Source organism: Staurois parvus, unplaced genomic scaffold (genome assembly GCF_062004578.1).
Source record: "Staurois parvus isolate SC_StPar_1 unplaced genomic scaffold, SC_StPar_1.0 ptg000116l, whole genome shotgun sequence".
Taxonomy (NCBI): Eukaryota; Metazoa; Chordata; class Amphibia; order Anura; family Ranidae; genus Staurois; species Staurois parvus.
Window position 1 is genome coordinate 5,699,510 of NW_028317912.1, and position 23,131 is coordinate 5,722,640.

At 44.6% G+C, this 23,131-nt stretch overlaps 1 long non-coding RNA gene across 1 annotated transcript in view; it reads left to right on the plus strand.

Annotated features, from left to right (window-relative positions):
* The window catches only part of LOC149467304 (uncharacterized), a 48,867-nt gene that overhangs the window by 3,475 nt on the left and 22,261 nt on the right, over positions 1–23,131 (plus strand). The window contains exons 2-5 of the long non-coding RNA XR_016311955.1: positions 12,795–12,871; positions 15,417–15,506; positions 18,180–18,341; positions 22,325–22,442. This is a non-coding gene — a long non-coding RNA (uncharacterized LOC149467304). The remainder of the gene's footprint in view (positions 1–12,794; positions 12,872–15,416; positions 15,507–18,179; positions 18,342–22,324; positions 22,443–23,131) is intronic.

A 23,131-nucleotide genomic window follows, 5' to 3' on the forward strand; every position in this document is an offset into this window, starting at 1 on the left:
CACAATTGCCAGTTAAAATAACACGGCGCTGTATCGTAAAAAATGGCCTGCTTAGGAAGGGGGGTAAATCTTCCGGAAGGCAAGTGGTTAAAGCAAAGATTGATTTAACAAAACACTGACACAAGCGGGTGATCCTTTTTCCAACTCGGTGATTCTGTTTTTGACTTTGTCAATTCTTTTTCTGACCTGTTGGTGTTCTATCTTTCACTTGGATGTTGTAACAAAAAATCTTTTTACTTTCTATGCCTCGATCACATGGGTGTGCTGCAGTGTATACCTGTGAGAGGGCCATGTAGGACCACAGGGGGATGCCCAGGTGTTCAGGTGGGTGCCATGCAGATGCGGGGGTGCAGTCCGAAATGCAGAAGTGTGCGTTTGGGGCTGTACACCCACACAGCTGTCAGAATGAGAGCAGTGGCTGTGTCCATGCAGCTCTGTGTCCCAATTGACATGAATGGGACTGCCGGCATGGAGATGCATGAACACCTGTGGCTAAAAGCGGCAGTACGCCTGTGTGAACGAAGTCTAAAGCTTTATTTATTATTATCGATCCTATTTATTCACATGTGTTATTGAAAGATCGGTCCATCCGTAAAGTTTGGGTTTATACTAAAGAGAGATCACCTGGCGGTTCTGTGTATCTCTTAAAGTATACCTACAGGCAAAACTTTGTAGTTTTGAATTGAGTGGAGAGGGTTTAGAACACCTGTCAGGTTTTTATTGCTCTCTGTGTCCCCCATGGGCAGACTGACCATTTGGAAACTCGGGCACTGCCAGAGGGCCCGGGGTCAGTAGGGGGCCCCCTGAGATGCCTCTGGTACCTTTTTCATAGGCTTTTTTGAGTTTGGGCAAGGACACAGGGGCCCCATGATCCCCTATTGCCCGGGGACACCATGAGTTGTCAGTCCACCCCTGGTGTCCCCTTTAGGGAGATTTACCCTCTCTATTTGCCCGGTTTACTATTATCACCGAAAGTAAAAGAAAATCACAAATTTAGTTTTGTGACCAGAACAGGAATAGAGAGGAAATCTTCCAAGGGGGCACTAGTTTTGATGACAGCCAGGGATTCCTTCACTTTGGATGGGTTTCCTTTCACTTCCTTTTTTGGCCATGGGATAGGAAATGAAAGGAAATCTCCCCAATGGGACACAGATGACCAAAATAAAACTGACAAGTGTTAAACCCTCCTTTACCCTATTGGAAATTAAAAAAAAAAAGCTTTGCCTTTATTTCTACTTTAAGGGCTCTAAAGATGAGACCTCTGAAGTCCTGGGTCTATACCCCTGCAGTGCCCATTATGAGGGGTCTCCACTTTTCTATTTTATACTATGGGAAATGTAACAGAAGGAGCAGGAACACCCATAAAATAAATATACGAGGCCAGGGGCTGATTCATGCAACAAGGCTCAACCCACAACAACAATATCACCCTTGGGTGGACTGACCTTATGGGTTATGGCATCTTCAGTCATTTCTACAGGCTTTACTCATCTGTTTATGTCTCCTATATACTTAAAATTGGTCTAAAATGTGTAATTTACTTATCTGCAGCATGTTCTACATTTGCAGTCAAATTTGTGAAACCCCCACTATATGTTTACTATGGGTTCCCAATTACAAAGCAAATCTAAAACTCTTGTTTAAAAAAAAAAAGATCTTACTATTTAGATGTTTGGTCTTTGGGCAGACTGCAAGCTATTCTGAACAATTTTAGCCCTTTCACTGCCAGAACCGTTTTTGCATATTTTTGCACACGTTTACAAAATCATTTTAGGCCTGAAGATTACACAAAACCCCCAAACATTATACATTTTTTGAAAGCAGACACCCTAAAGAATGAAATAGGGGTAGTTCCAATTTGTTATGTCGCACAATATTACCACAAAGGTCTAGGAAATGCAAAATTTCATGAAGAAACTCACTAAACTGAATTTTAAGGCAAACAAATGCAACAAATTACAAACAAATTTTTTTGTAAAATATAAAAGACGAGGGTGCGCTGAGTATATAGATACCTAGCATGTCAAACATTAAATTTACATGTACCTGTGAAATGGCGACAAACGTCAGTACCTTATATTTTCTATAGGCGACACTTCAAAAGCCTCTACAGGTCATCAGTTTAGTGTTACAGAGGGGGCACTCCGATGGGATCAGTCCATGTAAGGGGGCATTCCGAAGGGATCAATCCATGTGAGGGGGCACTCCGATGGGATCAGTCCATGTGAGAGGACACTCCGATGGGATCAGTCCATGTGAGAGGACACTCCGATGGGATCAGTCCATGTGAGGGGACACTCCGATGGGATCAGTCCATGTGAGGGGACACTCCGATGGGATCAGTCCATGTGAGGGGGCACTCCGATGGGATCAGTCCATGTGGGAGGACACTCCGATGGGATCAGTCCATGTGAGGGGGCACTCCGATGGGATCAGTCCATGTGAGAGTACATTCCGATGGGATCAGTCCATGTAAGGGGGCACTCTGATGGGATCAGTTCATGTAAGGGGACACTCTGATGGGATCAGTCCATGTAAGGGGACACTCTGATGGGATCAGTCCATGTAAGGGGACACTCTGATGGGATCAGTCCATGTAAGGGGACACTCTGATGGGATCAGTCCATGTAAGGGGACACTCCGATGGGATCAGTCCATGTAAGGGGACACTCCGATGGGATCAGTCCATGTAAGGGGACACTCCGATGGGATCAGTCCATGTAAGGGGGCACTCCGAAGGGATCAGTCCATGTAAGGGGACACTCCGATGGGAACAGTCCATGTAAGGGGGCACTCCGATGGGATCGGTCCATGTGAGGGGACACGCCGATGGGATCGGTCCATGTGAGGGGACACTCCGATGGGATCGGTCCATGTGAGGGGACACTCCGATGGGATCGGTCCATGTGAGGGGACACTCTGATGGGATCAGTCCATGTGAGGGGGCACTCCGATGGGATCGGTCCATGTGAGGGGACACTCCGATGGGATCAGTCCATGTGAGGGGGCACTCTGATGGGATCAGTCCATGTGAGGGGACACTCCGATGGGATTAGTCCATGTGAGGGGACAAAATTTCATGAAGAAACTCACTAAACTGAATTTTAAGGCAAACAAATGCAACAAATTACAAACAAATTTTTTTGTAAAATATAAAAGACGAGGGTGCGCTGAGTATATAGATACCTAGCATGTCAAACATTAAATTTACATGTACCTGTGAAATGGCGACAAACGTCAGTACCTTATATTTTCTATAGGCGACACTTCAAAAGCCTCTACAGGTCATCAGTTTAGTGTTACAGAGGGGACACTCCGATGGGATCAGTCCATGTGAGGGGACACTCCGATGGGATCAGTCCATGTGAGGGGACACTCTGATGGGATCAGTCCATGTGAGAGGACATTCCGACGGGATCAGTCTATGTAAGGGGACACTCTGATGGGATCAGTCCATGTGTCAGGGATCACCACGGCGCTGGTCCCGGCGCAGGCGCATTGCGCCGCCTTGTGCAGGGACGTGGGCACTAGGTCCAGGCCGGCCGCGGCGTCCGAACTCGCACATGCGCACTAGGAGCCGCGGGCGCGCGCCTGGCACCAATGACAGTGCAGGGCGCGATATTTAAACGACCCTGAACTGTCATTGAGTGCCTTCTGGTCTTACCTGCATTCCTGAACCTGTGAACTTGTATCCTGTAAGTTGCTGACCCGGATTGTACCTGACCACGCTGTATTCTCCTACTCTTACCCTTGGCTTGCCTGACCTCTCTCCTGGATGCCCCCTATTGCATCTGATCTTCTGTTACTGACCTGGCGTGTGACCCGACTATTTTCTGCTTTGTACCGCACCGTCCCCACGGCTACTGACCCGGCTTGTCTGACCTCGCACCTGATCAGCCATCCATCCATCCATCCCATCGGGGTTGCCCGACCTCTTCATATCAGGCTCTCCCATGTGGGAGCCCCTGGCGAACACCCCTACCACTGACAGGTATACTCAGTAGTCACGACCTGGTCTCAGGGTGCTCCAAGTCCATCCCCACCATCAGGGGCCCTGGTGAACAAGTACTCTGGGGCTTAGATTCCGTGCTCTGGGGATGCCTTATCAGTGGAGTGCTAGTGGTGCCGCCAGGCGGTCCCTTACAGTACCAGAGGGCCATGACTGAGCCTAGGAGAGGGGGACGAGTGGAAGACAGTGTTCCGTACTCGTTTTGGGCACTTTGAATATCTGGTCATGCCATTTTGGCTGTGCAATGCCCCAGCCACGTTCCAGCATTTTGTGAGCTATCTATTCAGGGACTACCTTGATGTTTTTGTAATCGTCTACTTGGATGACATACTGATCTTTTCACCCTCACTTAAGGCTCACAGGATTCATGTGGCAAAGGTTTTAGGGCGGTTGCGCCTGCATGGGCTATATGCCAAAGCTGACAAGTGAAGCTTTGAGCAGCCCAGTATTACTTTTTTGGGTCTGATTATCTCCACCACGGGGGTCGCGATGGACCCTCAGAAGGCCTCAGCAATTCTGGATTGGCCAGTTCCCACAGATAAAAAGGGCATCCAACGTTTTATTGGGTTTTCGAACTTTTGCAGAAAGTTTATTAGGAACTTCTCAGGTCTGGTCTCCCCCATAACTCAGTTGACCAAACAAGGAACCCGCTTCAGATGGACACCAGAGGCCCAGGAAGCCTTTGAGGCCCTGAATAAATTGTTCACCACAGCACCCATTCTCGGCCATCCAGACGCATCCCTGCCTTACATACTGGAAGTAGATGCGTCTGAGAATGCGGTAGGATCCATCCTGTCCCAGCGAAAAGGCACCAAGGAACTCCTACACCCTGTAGCATTCTTTTCAAGGAAGCTTACTCCGGCCGAGAAGAACTATGATATTGGCGATCGAGAACTGTTGGCCATTAAAACGGCATTAGAGGAATGGAGGTACCTGCTGGAAGGAGCCACGCATCCAATCTTGATCTTCACCGATCATAAAAACCTAGAGTATCTGAGAACGGCCAAACGGTTACGCCCGTGACAGGCGAGATGGGCACTCTTTTTCTCCAGGTTCTCCTTTCATATAACATACAGACCTGGTTCCAAGAACACGAAGCCCGACGCACTGTCACGCATGTTTGAGGACCCCAAGGAAGAACCAGTACCCGATACCATTCTGTCTTCAGGGAACTTCTTGGCCCTCCAAACAGAGCTTCGGTCGAAACTCCTGGACGCATCCACGGCAATGTCAGCCCCATCTGGGGTGTCCCTGCAGAACAAGGGAGGACTCCTATGGAAGGAGGGGTTGATCGCGGTACCTGAAGAAGTCCGAACTTTAGTCTTGGTACATTGTTATAATCACCCGATGGCAAGACACTTTGTCCTAACAAAAACCCTGGATCTTCTCCAACGCTCATTTTGGTGGCCGAGCATGGCTAAGGACTGCAAACATTACGTTAAATCCTGCGCCGTCTGTCAAAGAAACAAACCTTCAAGAAACAAGGCTTGGGGACTGCTGCACCCACTGCCGATACCTGAACGACCATGGCAAAGGATCGCAATGGACTTTATAGTCGAGCTCCCTCCGTCCCAGGGCCACACCGCGATCCTTGTGGTCATCGATCGACTATCTAAGATGGCCCACTTCTTACCCTTGAAGAATACTCCGTCGGCATCCGAGACTGCACGAATCTTCATTCAGGAAATAGTAAGATTACACGGAGTTCCAGAAGACATCGTCTCGGATCGAGGAGTCCAATTCACTTCTCAATTTTGGAGGGCTGTATGCAAGGCATTGGATATCAAACTGTCCCTCTCCTCCACGTTCCACCCACAGACCAATGGGCAAACAGAGAGGACTAACCAGACCCTGGAGCAATACCTGCGATGCTACACGTCCTTCCTACAGGATAATTGGCTGACGCTCTTACCCTTGGCAGAATTTGCCTACAACAATTGAAATCATTCAGCAACGGGGCAATCCCCGTTTTTTTTCAAACTATGGATTTCACCCTGTTTTCCTTCCTGATCTGGTCCCCGAGTGTCCAGTTCCGGCCACACAAGACGCGCTTACTTTTTTCTCCACCAACAACAAATTACTTCAGGAGGCCATCTCTCGGGCCCAGGAGGATAACAAGAAGGTTTTTGATAAGAAGCGAAGGGGGGACCTGGTGCTGCAACCTTGGGATAAGGTCTGGTTGGCGACAACAAATTTGAAAATGTGTCCTTCAAGGAAATTGGGACCGAAGTTTGTAGGCCCTTTCTGTGTGAAGCGAATGATTAACAAAGTGGCATACGAGCTCATCCTCCCTGAGACGTTCAAGATCCACCCAGTATTCCACGTGTCCCTGCTGAAACCAGTGGTCCCAGATCCCTTTCCAGATCGAGAGTCCAGACCTCTGGAGGCCATAACTGTTGAAGAGCAAGAAGAATTTGAGGTAGAAGCAATCCTGAAGTGCCGAAGGAGGGGGGGTCAGACCCAGTTCCTAATTAATTGGAAGGGCTATGGTCCGGAGGACAATTCCTGGGAACCGGCCCAAAATGTTCATGCACCTAGGCTTGTCCGGGGGTTTCTTCGTGATCACCCGTGGTGGAGAGATCGGGTGGGCATCCGGAGGTTGCCCGTAGGGGGGGGCAATGTCAGGGATCACCACGGCGCTGGTCCCGGCGCAGGCACAGTGCGCCGCCTTGTGCAGGGACGCAGGCACTAGGTCCAGGCCGGCCGCGGCGTCCGAACTCGCACATGCGCACTAGGAGCCGCGGGCGCGCGCCTGGCACCAATGACAGCGCAGGGCACGATATTTAAACGGCCTTGAACTGTCATTGAGTGCCTTCTGGTCTTACCTGCATTCCTGAACCTGTGAACCTGTCTCCTGTAAGTTGCTGACCCGGATTGTACCTGACCATGCTGTATTCTCCTGCTCTGACCCTTGGCTTGCCTGACCTCTCTCCCAGATGCCCCCTATTGGATCTGATCTTCTGTTACTGACCTGGCGTGTGACCCGACTATTCTCTGCCCGCTGCTTTCTACCGCACCGTCCCCACGGCTACCGACCCGGCTTGTCTGACCTCGCACCTGCTCAGCCATCCATCCATCCAGTAGAGGTCGCCCGACCTCCTCTTATCAGGCTCTCCCCTGGGGGAGCCCCTTGCGAACACCCTTACCACTGACAGGTATACTCAGTAGTCACGACCTGGTCACAGGGTGCTCCAAGTCCATCCCCACCATCAGGGGCCCTGGTGAACAAGTACTCTGGGGCTTAGATTCCGTGCTCTGGGGACGCCTGATCAGTGGAGTGCTAGTGGTGCCGCCAGGCGGTCCCTTACACCATGTAAGGGGACACTCTGATGGGATCAGTCCATGTTACGGGACATTCCAATGGAATCAGTCCATGTGAGGGGGCACTCCGATGGGATCAGTCCGTGTGAGGGGCCACTCCGATGGGATCAGTCCATGTGAGAGGACACTCTGATGGGATCAGTCCATGTAAGGGGGCACTCTCATGGGATCAATCCATGTAAGGGGGCACTCCGATGAGAACAGTCCATGCAGAGGGGCAAACCGATAGGAACAATGCATGTAAGGGGGCGCTCTGATGGGATCAATCCATGTAAGGGGGCACTCCAAACTACAAAACAATAATAAGCTAATGCAGTTTGATACCACAACAAAAACAACTTACAGGAATCAAAACGATGAATGCGACTCTTTGGTGGTCAAGGCCACCCCTAAGGACCTCTATATCTAGTACAGTACCCACCACTGGCCTACATTTTTCTTCTGTTTGTAGACAGAAATAGAGACAATCACTTTGTTGTACACATAAGAGATATTCTTGTCTAAGTAGCCATCCACAATGGTCAAGGTCAACATAAAGAAACTGACAATACAATTCACACCATGTCCAGAGATGAATCACACAGGAATGCGTGTTGCTTTCCTGTGCGATTCACATACGGTTGTTCAGTGTAGTGCAATTTCATGCCCATTCATTCCCGCACTGTAACCTGATCACGTTACAAAAGTACCATGCAATCCAATGTGGGAAAAGCACTTCGTTTGGTGGTGTGAACCAGCACTAAATGTACATAGAAAAGGAAACTAGAACAGTCATTCTGGACTAATGAGCATTTTTGAGCCTGGGTTCACATACATGCGGTGCGGTATATTGCATGTGATTCACACAGGAACCGCACCGCATTCCTGTGCAAATCACATACGATTTGTGTGCGGTGCGATTGGAGCCATACATTTTGTATGGCTGTAATCGCACCACACCAGAAAGGTGCAGGACCCTTTTTCTGGGTCCACAATAGAATCAGATCACATGAGTATTCACACCTATGCGATCCGATTCTGCACATTGCACCGCATTTTTTCAGACCGCTTTCGGGCTGTTGTTAACATACACACATGCAGCTGTTCGCATGAACAGGGTGCGTTTCTGAAGCGGTGCGGAATTCTCACAGAAAACGCAGCAAATTCTGCACTGCATCAGTGTGAGCCAGGGTTCAGTGTCATTATTCACTGAGAAGGGAATCTGAATGTGACGTAAACAGCGGAGAATTTTCTGATTCAGTTTTTATTTTACTTTAAAGAATTTCCTTTCAGTGCTGCAACTTGTACTCCGCCTCTTAGAAGGCGGAGGGGAGAACTGGAATCCAATGTGTACTGAACTATATATGACAACGTAGCCTTGTCTACAGGTCCATGTGTCAGTGGTCAGTGCAGCAAGATGCTCCCACACAGCTCAGTGCGCAATGTATTGCTGCTTGTGGTTACCTGTCTTATCTATGGAGTGTTGTGCTCAAAGGAAACTCACATTGACTGTAAGTATCACATTGCTGTCTTTATCATTCCTGATGGAAGCGTAAAGAAAAGAACAACTCTTTTTTCTTTATTTGAGTTTTCTAGGAATCACATTGTAAGGGACAATGTGAAAAGAGCAGTGACTTTTACTCGATTTTCTAAAATTTAGTGAGGTGAAATCAACATTTGTTGTCCACTATAGCCATGAACAACTTTTTAAGGAATAAGATGGATAATTTGTCTTGAACAAACAAATTTCCACTTATGTGTAGTTTACATTTGATAAATGACATTCATTCCTAAATCAAATGATAAAGTTGTAGTAAACTCCGCTTGGTCAATTGTACCTACAGGTATGCTTATAATAGATCTTACCTGTAGGCAGGGGCGGACTGACAACTCATGGGGCCCCCGGGCAATAGGGGATCATGGGGCCCCTGTGTGCTTGCCCCAAACTCAAAAAAGCCTATGAAAGAAGGAACCAGGGGCATCTCATGGGGCCCCCTACTGACCCCGGACCCTCAGGCAGTGCCCGAGTTTCCAAATGGTCAGTCCTTCCCTGCCTGTAGGCACAATGAATTTCTCCTAAACATGCACTATTAACCACTTCCCGTCCAGCCGTTTATATACATGGGCCGGACGGGAGCAGTGTAGGGGTGAGTTGCCGTTCATAAACGCCGCCCGCCATTTTAGCCTGTGCACGCTCCCCAGGAGCGCGTGGCACCACGATACGGTGCCCGCTCTATCCGGATCGCACTGATCGCTGTACAGGACCTCTGTGTGAGGTCCAGATCATGTGATCACTGATTGGCCAATCGGCGATCACATGAATAGTAGTTAGCAAGATGTCACTTCTGACATCATTGCTTACTACGTGTGAAATATGTCAATGATCTTGGAGGTCACATGGTACAAGGCTATTCCGAACAGCCTTGTACCCTGTGACAAGCTGTGACCAATCACAGCTCACACAGTATTTCTCAATGGCTGCAACTAATTTGGGTTATTTTGTTTTTTACTAAAAAGATAACTGAATAAATTTTGGCCAAGATTTATGAAGAAAGATTATTTATTTGCAAAATTTCATAAGAAAAACACTTTTTTTCATTTATATAGCAAAAAAAAAAAAAAAATCCCAGTGGTGAATATATACCATCAAAATACAGTTTTATCTGTCTCAAAACAATACTAAAAAATTCATATGGGTACAGTGTTGCTCGACCGCGCAATTGTCATTCAAAGTGTGACAGCACTGAAAGCTGACAATTGGCCTGGACAGGAAGGAAGTGAAAGTGTCCGGACTTGACGTGGTTAAGGAGATATTCACAATTTCTGCAGCTAATGACGTCACCAGCGCATGAGCTCTGAACTGAGGGCACACTGAATGTACTGTCAATCCAGGGTGCTGTGCCGCGATGGTGACTCCTACGTGCTTTAACTAGAGCTCTGCTGAAGTCACAAGACTATTTAAATTAAGTGTATTTAAATATTTAACTTAAGCTTAAGTGTTTGCATTACCTCCCATCACTTTACACTAAAATGGACTTTAATAATGAACTAAAATGATACTTTTTAAAATACCGTAAAATGAATGACTGTAAAACTGACCATCACTCATGCAGTCTTGGTCTATTTCTTTTAATCACCCAAAGGACTCTCCATGGGTTTTCAGGAAAACTGAAAAAAAAACCAATTTGTTTAGAAGCTATTTAAATTATAACTAAAAAAGTATTTAAAACCCCCTTTTTACCCGTTATAGTGGTTAGGGATTAGAACACCTGTCAGGTTTTTACTGATATCTGTGCCTACATTAAGAGGGTTTACCCTTTCTATTTATCCTCATGTTTATGGTTATCACTGAAAGGGAAAGAGTTGTCCCCAGAACATAGTAGAGGGGCATATTTTAAAGGGGAAGCCAGTTCTGGTGGCAACCAGGGAATCCCTTAATTTTGGAGATATTTCTTTTCATTCCTGTTTTGGCTATGGGACAGGGAGTGAAGGGAAATCTCCCCAATTGGACAATGATGGCAAAACAATCTGAAAGGGATTATAACCCTCCCTTACCCTATCCAAAATGTATAAAAACAAATGTTTTGCCTTAATAACTTAGAGCCCCTCCCCCCGAAATGTAAGGTTTGTAGTATTGTGTTAATTGCGCTTGGAAACACAATCACTGGATATTTGTATCTTTGTTTTTATTTGTGCAGGTAGAAGCACCCTGTGGTTCCGGTGACGTGGGGTGCAGTTGCAGGATGGGGGGGTTGGAGAATGTGACCATGTGTTATGGTACACCTTAACAGCTTGCCGACCCGCCGCAGTGTTGTTACTGCGGCAGTGCGGCACCTGTGCGCACAGCACCGTCTTTTAACATCGCTGTGCAAAACAGGTATGGGCCGTGCGAGAGGCGTCCGTCATTTCCCGCTGGGTGTCGGCGATTACAAGTAATCACTGACAAATAGCAGAGCTGCAATGTAAACAATGCAGCCATGCTATCTGTCAGTTCAGAGCACCCTAAACCTGAGAGAAGACTTTATTCTCGGGATCAGCGTGTTCCTGTGAAGTACACACCCGGCCCCCTAGTAAAACACTCCCCTCACACAGTTAACCCTTTCTTTACCTAATAAAAGTTAACCCCTTCCTCCCCAGCGCCATTAGTACAGTGTCAGTGTTTTTTTTTTTTGCACTGATCACTGTATTGGTGTCACTGATGATGTCAGTGACCCCAAGTCAGTTTCCCCCCCAGTGTCAAAATGTCCGCCGCAGTTCCGCCATAAGTCGCTGATCACTGTCATAAATCGCTGATCACTGTCATAAATCACTGATCACCGCCATAAGTCTCTGATTGCCGCCATTATTAGTATAATAAAAAAAAAAATCCCAGTATCTTTCCTGCCATTTGTAGACGCTATAACTTTCACGTAAACCAATTAATTTACACGTATTGGGATTTTTTTTTTAGCAAAGACATGTCGCAGAATACATTTTGGCAGAAATTTATGACTAAATTTGAGTTTTATATTTTTTTTACTGGACATGTTTTATAGCAAAAAGTCCAAAATATTGTTTTTTTTTCTCAAAATTGTCAGGCTGTTCTTTTATAGCGCAAAAAATAAAAAATGCACAGGCAATCAAATACCACCGAAAGAAAGCTCAATTTGTGGGAAAAAAAGGATGTAAATTTAATTTATGTACCGTATTACTATATATTTTTTATAGCTGAAAGTAAAAAATATAGTTTTTCTTCAAAAGTTTTGGTCTTTTTTTGTTTATAGTGTGAAAAATTAAAAGCGCACAAGTGATCGAATACCACCAAAAGAAAGCTCTATTCGTGTGAAAAGAAGGATTTCGTTTGGGTGCAGCATTGCATGACCGCACATTTATCAGTTGGATTAGTGCAGCGCCGAGTAGCAAAAAGAGGCCTGGTCAGGAAGGGGGGTAAATCCTCAGGAGGGCAAGTGGTTAAATATAGTTGGAATATGAAATCTGGTCAGAAAGGTGAACGTAGCCTTTTAGGACTTTATTGAATCCTATTGCTTCCCCTGATGTATGGCATATGTCTGCAGCAGCAGAGGGTTTTACACAGTTTCCCAGGTGCTGTAGCATGTATCTTTAACAAGTCGAATTTCAGGTGGAAGCGATCTGGTGGATGTACAGCTGATGGATCACTTTCATGGGCCCCCGTTAATGCACCATCCAATTCCCCTACCACCTCCCACTATGTTTCCCGGGTTCCAGTTTTCCACCTTTGAACCTCAGACTCGCACTGCGCGATCTGCGCTTCATTGGCTTCAGTGAAGGGCAGGGGAGACATCAGGGGTCTAATTGCCAGGTGTCTTTTGCAGGTAACCATCCCTACATATTTTAAGATGATGAGAAAGATGACGGCATTGAGTGGTTATAAGAATGCGTATGAGTAACTGCTTTTGTATTGGTGGAATGGGAATGCTTTGTTAGTCTTTATTTTATGACCTGGCTGTGTTCTTTCTGTTCGCAGAATCGCTCCATAGACCATCGTGTTGATCTGTATTCTCTGCAGCTCTATTGCTGGGATTATTCTGATCTGTGCCAGTAGTAAGTAAGCTTTTATTTTTCATTTATTGCTGTATAAATACTTGCTGTGTGTTGGCTATAGGCAATACATGGTACACAATCCTTCCATGTCCACATCTTCATTATTCACTGGCATCCTCTGTGGGCTGTGGGTTCCGGCACAGTAATAAATGAGACGGATTTTCGGTGAATCTTCAAACAAAATCATTTTTTCTATTGTTTTTGCAAGTGGAAGTGTTAGGACATCTGTTGAGTTTCTATTGACATTTATCAAGGAAATTTCACTTAACCCACATAGGAAATGAGGAGAGTAAAGCAGAGTATATGCGTATTGAAATTCCTCCTGTCCAGCAGGAACTGCCCATATCTCAGTACGTGTGTATCCCTCACTTGTGTGCATGCTGGGATTTGGGAAGTTGGTTTTTGGTTTTTCTTTTGTTTTGTTTTTTCCCATTCAACCAGCTGGTTGCTTGAAAAAAGACTGTGTATACCCAGCTAACGTTTATACTATATGAAGGGCAAGAAAAAAAATCACAGAGGTTCTAACACTTCCCCTTCTATGAATAAAGTGGTTTTATTTGCTGATGCGTCCCTAGAGAGATTCCGTTCACTTCCTGTTCCTTTGAACTTGTAGAGAGGAGGAATCTCCCCTGCAGTGAGCACAGACAGAGAGCCTAACTGCATCCCACCTTCTTTGGAAAAAAGTTTTGGCAGGAATAACACTTTTTCCTAGTTTAAAATAGTTAAATAGTGAAAAAAAAGATTCTGGTAAATGCCTTTTAACCACTTCAAGTCCGGACACTTTTACCCCCTTCCTGTCCAGGCCAATTTTCAGCTTTCAGTGCTATCACACTTTGAATGACAATTGCGCGGTCATGCAACACTGTACCCATATGAATTTTTTAGCATTTTTTGAGACAAATAAAACTTTTTATTTTGGTGGTGTTTATTCACCACTGGGATTTTTATTTTTTTTGCTATATATGAAAAAGTCCAAAATTTTGAAAAAATAAATAATCTTTCTCCATAAATCTTGGCCAAAATTTATTCAGTTTTCTTTTTAGTAAAAAAAAAATAACCAAAATTAGTTTATAACCAAAAATTATTATAAATTTTCAAAACTTTTTTTTACATTTTTCTTTTTTTTTTTATATCTTTTAAATTTTTTTTTGTTTTTTTATCAACATACTGTAACCAGAACAGTAAAAAAAACATCTTCATCACCCTCCCAAGTAGTACAGTGTCACTATGGTACTACTGTACTACTTGTGGGGGGTGGTGAAGATTTTTTTTTTTTACACTGATTGCTTTTTTACCTATAAAGGCTGTAAAAGCAATAATTTCTACTTCTCTCTGGCTGCATTCTTGCAGCCATTGAGAAATACTGTGTGAGCTGTGATCGGTCACAGCTTGTCACATGGTACAAGGCTGTGGTGAATAGCCTTATGCTATGTGACCTCTGTGATCATTAACAGATTTCACACGTAGTAAGCAATGATGTCAGAAGTATACTCAGTGATCACATGATCGGCACCTCACACAGACGTCCCGTACAACTACCGCGGTGCTGTACGCACACAAGCAGGGAGCGGGGAGGACGTTTATAATCGGCCACCCACCCCTGCACTGCTCCCATCTGGCCGTTTATATACATGGGCCGCACGGGAAGTGATTAATTACCTTCCTTGTTCCTGTCCACTTCCCATATCCACACCAGTGAAAATCCCAGTACTTCCAGGTATAAAAACACATGGCTATACCCCCTGCCTTCCCACAATGCATTATTTGCTATCATGAGCGAGTCACCATTCTCAAATCCTGTTACATGGAGGCAATCCTGGCAGACCTGGATTTGCATAGGGTCTGCAGTGCAAAACACAATGGCAAACTGGATCAGAGAGCCATCCTCTGTGTGACCTCCTGTAGGTGGTGGTGGGAAGGAGGTGCAGAGTGGCCATGGTTCTAGAATGACAGGCAAACTTCCCTGAAGGTGGTGGGTTGGCAGGGAGATACTAGAGAGAATATAGAGGGTGTATGGGGCATGGAGGGAGATGCTAGAGAGTATATAGAGGGTGTAGGTGGCACGAAGGGAGATACTAGAGCAGCTATAATCTGTAGGTGGCAGGCAGGGAGACTCTAAAGGGGCTATAGACTGTATGAAGGTTGCAGGGGAGATGCTAGAGGTACTGCAATGGTAAAATATTTACTGGGTATATCTGTCAAAAGACACAGGTAACGTTTGCCTTTTAACTCTTATTTTATTTGATAAAAAGTGTGATATTTCCAGTAACTGGAGTTGAAAACCCTGTAGTGCAGTCCATGGTTGAAGGTAGAACTGCCTCTTCTGCCTGTCCTTGGATTTTAATTTGAAATACCAGAAGCAAAGCCTCTGGAGGTGTTTTCTACATCCTGGGATGTCTGGGGACATTTGACTTTTATCTAATCCCTCCAATGAATAACACATCTCCGCTGTAAAGTTGTATTTATTTTATTATCTATTATTGCTTACTTTTTAAGGATCCTGTATGTCACCATATTTGTGAATTTTGCTTTTGCCTTTTTTGAGAAGCCCTCATCTCTAACTGTAACATCAGACGTGCGTTACCGCAAAGCAGCCTGGGAGCCACCCTGAAGACTGAAGGAAAATGTGGAATTTGTGAGTTTTCTTATATTTATTACTGACCTTTCTGTACAGGTAATAACCATTACTGTCCGGCTGACCTAGAATTTATACGTATTTTACACCAAAAACAGGCTATTAAGGCCGGTTCTCACATGCCCACATCTGAATCACGCAGGAGCGTGCTGTACTTTCCTTTGCAATTAAACCTAGATGCAAAACACACAGCTTTTGCAATCTGCAGCGGGTGTCAATAGAAATGTAATGACATCCCAAGTGTCGGTCGCAAATGCAGTGCGTTTGCCCGCACCAGATTGCATGGTACTTTTGTACCATGTGATCTGGTTACAGTGGGGCTTATTTATTAAAGCTGGGGAGTGCAAAATCAGGCTGACTTCTGCATAGAAACCAGTCTGCTTCCAGGTTTTTAGTGGGCGCACAGTTGTAGCATGGGTGCTACAAGGTTCAATCTACGTGCATGTGCAGTGTTCTGTCTCATTTTCTAGTTGCAGCAGCTGAGTTCAGGCATTAAAGTACTTCTAAATCCTCAAGGGTTTTTAACTTAATGGATTGTATGCATTAAAGCGGAGTTCCACTCACCCTGTCCAAAAATAAGTCAGCAGCTACAAAGACTATAGCTGCTGACTTTTAAAAAACAGCCATTTACCTGTCCCTCGGTCCCACAGTGTGTCCTCCGCAGCCCATTTCACCAGCCGTCCTGTGTTCCAGGTGCCAGCATCTTCAGTGTGGGCACCCAGCTGTGATAGCCTGCGGTTTCACAGAAGGGTACCCTCTGCACATGCGCGAGTAGCACTGCGCTTCATGAATGGTCCTGTAATCTTCTGGGACCTGTCATGTGTCCCAAAAGACTACAGGGAGGGAGGACACCTTCCGCTTCCGATCGCCTAGAAGTGGGAACTGGTACCTGTGAAATTCGGGTACCGCCCCCCCCCCCCAAAGGTGCCAATCCTTAATGGGGAGCAGTCATTTTGGGTGGAGCTCCGCTTTAAGGTAAAAAACCTTTTGTGTAACAGACTATCACCTTCCCTTATACTTACTTGATCCCCGTCATGATCCAGCATTGTGCATAAGAGCTGCGGCTCTCCTTTCTTTGTCCCTCTTCACTGGGCAGATTGGTAGCAGCTGTGAAAAAGCTGAAGTTAAAGAGAGGATGGCTTCTACAAATGGATAATGATCCTAAACACACCTCGAAATCCACGGGGGATTACATCAAGAGGCGTAAACTGAAGGTTTTGCCATGGCCTTCACAATCTCCTGACCTCAACATAATTGAAAATCTATGGATAGACCTTAAAAGAGCAGTGCGTGACAGACAGCCCAGAAATCTCAAAGAACTGGAAGACTTTTGTAATGAAGAATGGGCAAAGATACCTCAAACAAGAATTGAAAGACTCTTGGCTGGCTACAAAAAGCGTTTACAAGCTGTGATACTTGCCAAAGGGGGCAGTACAAGATATTAACTCTGCAGGGTGCCCAAACTTTTGCAGACGCCATTTTTTTGTTTTCTGTTATTTTGAAAGTGTAAATGATAGAAATAAAATCTAACTTTTGTTGACATATTATAAGAATGTCTAATCTGTAATTTGATGCCTTTTGGAGATTTTTCCATCTTTCCTTGGCTTCTTTATGCACAATAATACAAATTTTTAGCTGGGGTGCCCAAACCTTCGATCCCCACTGTATATAGTGTGTGTGTATATGTATGTGTGATTTTGCATTTCCGGGTAGAGGACGTGCGCCCCTACCCTCGCCACTATTCGCAGCCTCGGCTGTCAATCACCGGGTCCCGATCAGTGATTACTTGCCAGCACCCATTGATTGTCGAGCATTACTGACTGGGGAGAGAACTGTATTGTATGTAAACAATACAGTTCTCTCCCCTGTCAGCTCCTGTACACTGCTTTGTATGGCTCTACATAGCAGAGCAATACAAAGCAGTGTGCTTACAGTGGAAAGCACACACACAGTTTACAGTGAAACAGCACACAGTTAACCCTTTGATTGCCCCAGATGTTAACCCCTTCCTGCCCAGTGTCATTAGGACAGTGTCAGTGCATTTATTAGTACTGATCACTGTATTGGTGTCACTGGGAATGTCCATGACATCACGTCAGTTCCCCCCAGTGTCAGAATGTCTCCCGCAGACCCTCTATAAGTTGCTGATCGCCGCCATCACTAGTAAGAAAAAAACAAATCTCAATGTATATATACCGCCATTTGTAAACGCTATAACTTTTATGTAAACCAATTAATTTGCACTTATTGGAATTTATTTTAGCAAAGACATTTTGGCCTAAACTTATGATGAAATTTGATTTTTTTTTCAAACATTTTTTTACTAGACATGTTTCATAGCAAAAAGTTTTTTTCCTCCAAATTGTCTGTGTTTTTTTTTTTTCTTTTTTTTATAGCGCAAAAAATAAAAAACGCACAGGCGATCAAATACCACCGAAAGAAAGCTCTATTAATGGGGGAAAATGTAATTTGGGTGCAGCGTTGCATGACTGCGCAATTGTCAGTTACAGTAACCCAAAAAATAGCCTGGTCAGGAAGGGGGGTAAATCCTCTGGAGGGCAAGTGGTTATGGTTTGTGTGCAGAGAGGTAATGGACATACAAACTGCAGCAACATTTCATTTTTTTTATCTTGAAAGTTTTTTTTTTTTCTGTTTTGTTTTTTTGTCCTCCAGACAAACTGCTAAAGATGATTTGTATCTGTCGGGTGCAGAAGTTTATGCAGCCCTGCCAGACAGTGGAGTTAGGTTGTGTTGACATTCATGTACTACAACATAGCCATACAGCTTTGTCACCTCTCCACTGCAAGCCTGTGATTGGACAGAGGAAGGGCAACGGTAGGCCGATGAGTTCATCTCTTTGTTCTCGCCTTCTGTCAGCAAGATCCTTTGTCGGCACACTCCTGATTGGCCACTAATGCTACCCCTCACTTTCCCAGCCTGTGATCTACTGTACAGGGGTTTGCAGGAGGATGGTGCCAAGTAAAATGCCAGTACTTTTACTAGTATTTATAACATATTTTAATTACTTTTGATTATAACATAACTGCATTATTTGGTGTTTTTATATCTGCGTTCAAGTTTCTAGAAGAGAGATTGGAAACCTGTGAACCATAAGTTGTCCACAGATGGATCGAAGTTCAGCATGGACCAGCAGAATTTTGATCCATCTACTGTATGGGCTGGCTGGTGGTATAGAAGTCGTCACTCGATTGACTTCTGTACCACCAGCCTGTTGTGTTTTATTTGCTCGATCAGTGACACGGGCAACACTGATCATTGTATTCTGACAGTGGGAAAGTCTCCCCACTGTCAGAATAAAACTGGCTTCATGAGAGCGAATCCCCCATCAACACAAACTGTATTAACAGGGGAATCCAGTTATTTTTTTCGTTCAGCCTGCTAGTTGATTGAAAAAAAAAAAGCATAATTTACGGCCATGCATAATTACCACTGCAGCGCTGTCTCCATGCTCCATAAAGAATATTTTCAGATGAATGGTTCTGACCAATCGGATGCTGTCTAGCCCCTACTGTCATCGCTGCAAGGAGAGGAGAGGAACTCACAGAGATTTCAAATCTTCAGACCTGTGAAGCTGCTTTCTCTCCTCTCTATGCAGGGATGTCAGTATGGGCTAGACGCCATCTGATTGGTCAGCATCGTTCAGGTAACGGTGCTGACCAATCAAAATCTCTCTAGCCCGAATTGTCATACCTGCAAGGAGAGGAGAGAAAGCAGCTTCACAGGTCTGAAGATTTGAAATCTCCGCGGCTTCCTCTCCTCTCCTACCATCTGCCACCATAGTATACATCCCCACACGCCCACTCTCCCATTCTCCACTGTGGGAAATCTCCCCGCTCCAGTGTGAACTCAGGATACGACTGCCTGGGTTCACACATGAGCAGTGGGGAAACCACATGCGATTTGGACAGGAATCGCATTCCTGTTCAAATTGCATGCTATTCTTTGCAGTGCAATTTGCGTCCTTACATTTTGTATGGACGCCAGTGGCATAGCAAAGTATCGGTAGCGAATCGAACCTGGCGAAGATGAGCGAATCGAACCTGGCGAAGTGGAATTTGTTTCGAATATTAGGAAAAATTAGATTCGCGCCGAATCCGAATATTAGCAAACTTCGGATGCACGAATCGAATTTTCCCCGATCGGCCGATTTTCATCCCTTCTACAGCCGGCAAAAAGTGTCCCTGCAGAGAGCTCCGCTATTTCTGACAGTTCTCTGACAGTTCCTTCACATTTACAGCGGTTGAAACATTGTATCTATTTGTTTCAATTTAGGATACAGATGTTTTTATTCGGAAACAAATAGATACAATGTTTCAACCGCTGTAAATGTGAAGGAACTGTCAGAGAACTGTCAGAAATAGCGGAGCTCTCTGCAGATACACTTTTTGCTGGACTGGAATTCTTCTTATTTTCATCCTACTTCTTCTTCTTCTTCTTCTTCATCCTCATCCTCTTCTTCTTCTTCTTCTTCTTCTTCATCCTCATCCTCTTCTTCTTCTTCTTCTTCTTCATCCTCATCCTCTTCTTCTTCATCCTCATCCTCTTCTTCATCCTCATTCTCTTCTTCTTCATCCTCATCCTCTTCTTCATCCTCTTCTTCTTCATCCTCATCCTCTTCTTCTTCTTCTTCTTCTTCTTCTTCTTCTTCGTCCTCATCCTCCTCTTCTTCTTCTTCTTCATCATCCTCATCCTCCTCTTCTTCTTCTTCTTCTTCTTCTTCCTCACCATCATCCTCTTCTTCTTCTTCTTCCTCACCATCATCCTCTTCTTCTTCTTCTTCTTCTTCATCCTCATCCTCCTCTTCTTCTTCTTCTTCATCATCCTCATCCTCCTCTTCTTCTTCTTCTTCTTCTTCCTCACCATCATCCTCTTCTTCTTCTTCTTCTTCCTCACCATCATCCTCTTCTTCTTCTTCATCCTCATCCTCTTCTTCATCCTCATTCTCTTCTTCTTCATCCTCATCCTCTTCTTCATCCTCATCCTCTTCTTCTTCTTCATCCTCTTCTTCTTCTTCTTCTTCTTCTTCTTCATCCTCATCCTTCTCTTCTTCTTCTTCTTCTTCTTCTTCTTCATCATCCTCATCCTCCTCTTCTTCCTCACCATCATCCTCTTCTTCTTCTTCTTCTTCTTCCTCACCATCATCCTCTTCTTCTTCTTCTTCTTCTTCATCCTCATCCTCTTCTTCATCCTCATCTTCTTCTTCTTTTTCTCATTCTTCTTCATACTCATCCTCATCTTCTTCTTCATCCTCATCCTCTTCTTCTTCTTCTTCTTCATCATCCTCATCTTCTTCTTCATCCTCATCCTCTTCTTCTTCTTCTTCATCCTCATCCTCTTCTTCTTCTTCTTCCTCATCCTCTTCTTCTTTTTCTTCTTCTTCTTCATCCTCATCCTCTTCTTCTTCTTCATCCTCATCATCATCTTCTTCTTCTTCATCCTCTTCTTCTTCTTCTTCTTCATCCTCATCCTCTTCTTCTTCTTCATCCTCATCCTCTTCCTCATCATCATCCTCTTCTTCTTCTTCCTCATCCTCATCCTCTTCTTCTTCATCCTCATCCTCTTCGTCTTCTTCATCCTCTTCTTCTTCTTCATCATCATCATCCTCATCCTCCTCTTCTTCTTCTTCTTCATCATCATCCTCTTCTTCTTCTTCATCATCATCCTCATCCTCACCATCATCCTCTTCTTCTTCATCATCCTCATCCTCTTCTTCATCCTCATCCTCTTCTTCTTCTTCTTCCTCATCCTCTTCTTCTTCCTCATCCTTTTCTTCTTCATCCTCATCCTCTTCTTCATCCTCTTCTTCTTCTTCTTCATCCTTATCCTCTTCTTCTTCTTCTTCATCCTCATCCTCTTCTTCTTCTTCATCCTCATCCTCTTCTTCTTCATCCTCATCCTCTTCTTCTTCTTCTTCCTCTTCTTCTTCATCCTCATCCTCTTCTTCTTCTTCATCCTCATCCTCTTCTTCTTCTTCATCCTCATCCTCTTCTTCTTCTTCCTCATCCTCTTCTTCTTCTTCTTCTTCTTCTTCATGCTCATCCTCCTCTTCTTCTTCTTCATCCTCATCCTCTTCTTCTTCATCCTCATCCTCTTCTTCTTCTTCTTCCTCTTCCTCATCCTCTTCTTTTTCATCCTCTTCTTCCTCTTCTTCTTCTTCATCCTCTTCTTCATCCTCTTCCTCTTCTTCTTTTTGTCTTCCTCTTGCAGGTCGCTGCTCATGCGCAGATTTTTTATCGGCAAAAAATCGTCCGATTTACCCACTATTGCCGCGGGTGCTGTATGGCCTCCCATTGCTGCTGCCTCCACCGCCACACTGTGGCTCCACACTCTGGTTTTGGCCCCGTGACTGCCCAAATGAGTGAAGTGTGCGGTGATTCTAAGATCGACGGCACTCATCTGCATGTCATACTGACTGTCAGTATTATTTCTCTTCCCCAGCAGACTCCAAGGGCATTTAAATTAAAGGTACAGTGTTCTGCACTAATATAAAGGCTCTCTGAAGCCTAGAAACACCCTTTTATAAGTTAAATTCGCAGCGAATAAATTCGCATCGAATCAAATTTATTCCACAAATTCGGCGAATCAGCCGAATCAAATTTTTGAATAATTCGCTCATCTCTAATTAGATCCATCAGAATTTAGAGCCCGGAATTCAAATGTTGGAATTGTGTCCCTGGTGGTGGGTGTTTATTGGCTAGAATAGTTTTCTCACACCTTTATTTATAATGCTGACATATTGACATTTGCTGTGTACAATGGTTGCACCATCTAAATCATTTTATGATCGTTATTTCTAGGTTCTGGGTTGCTTGCAAGATTCCAGATTGGACATCGAGTGGATGAGATATTTTCACAATCTACCTGACTCACTTACCTCACTCCTGATGCTGCTGACAACCGCCAATAATCCAGACGGTACGGCTTTATTCTTTCATGCACAAATCTGAGACCGCAGAACTGAAAGCAAATGCTGCACAAAAAATAGATGAGTGGAGTGTTAACTAGTGGATGTGTATTTCTTATTTCTGAAAGATAAAGATCTCGTGTAGGGCCAGTTCACACCACAAAACGCACTCTCCATGCATTCCCCATACGTTTTTGCTTACAGTTCACACCACACTCTGTTGTGGTGCAGTTTTGATGCAGTTTGCCATGTTCCAGTATGGTTCTGTGTAGAACAAAATGCAGCATTTTCTCTTTTTTTCCTGCACCAGAAGCTGAAATAGTCTGTGGGATTTGCAGTGTGCATAGAACAGTGCGTATGATCACAACTAGTGCGCATGCTTGTTTCAAACAAACAAGTGGTGGGGGGGGGGGGCATAGGTATGGGAGCTCATGGAGGATGTAACAAGGAAGCAGAAAAACACAGTAAGAAATTATTTCATAAAAAATAGATTATTACAGGGCTATGAACTAGAGGATGTGTTTTGGATTTTTTCTGAATAATAAGGATATTGTTTGTTTAGTGTCACAAAATAAAACCCGTCCTCCTCCTTCCCTTTATAGCCGGCCAATCCTCTCCTTTTTTGTTAAATGTTAAAAATGTGATACTAAGCTCTGGTGTAAAAAAATGTGTTTTTACTGCTTCAAATCTCCATTTGTTT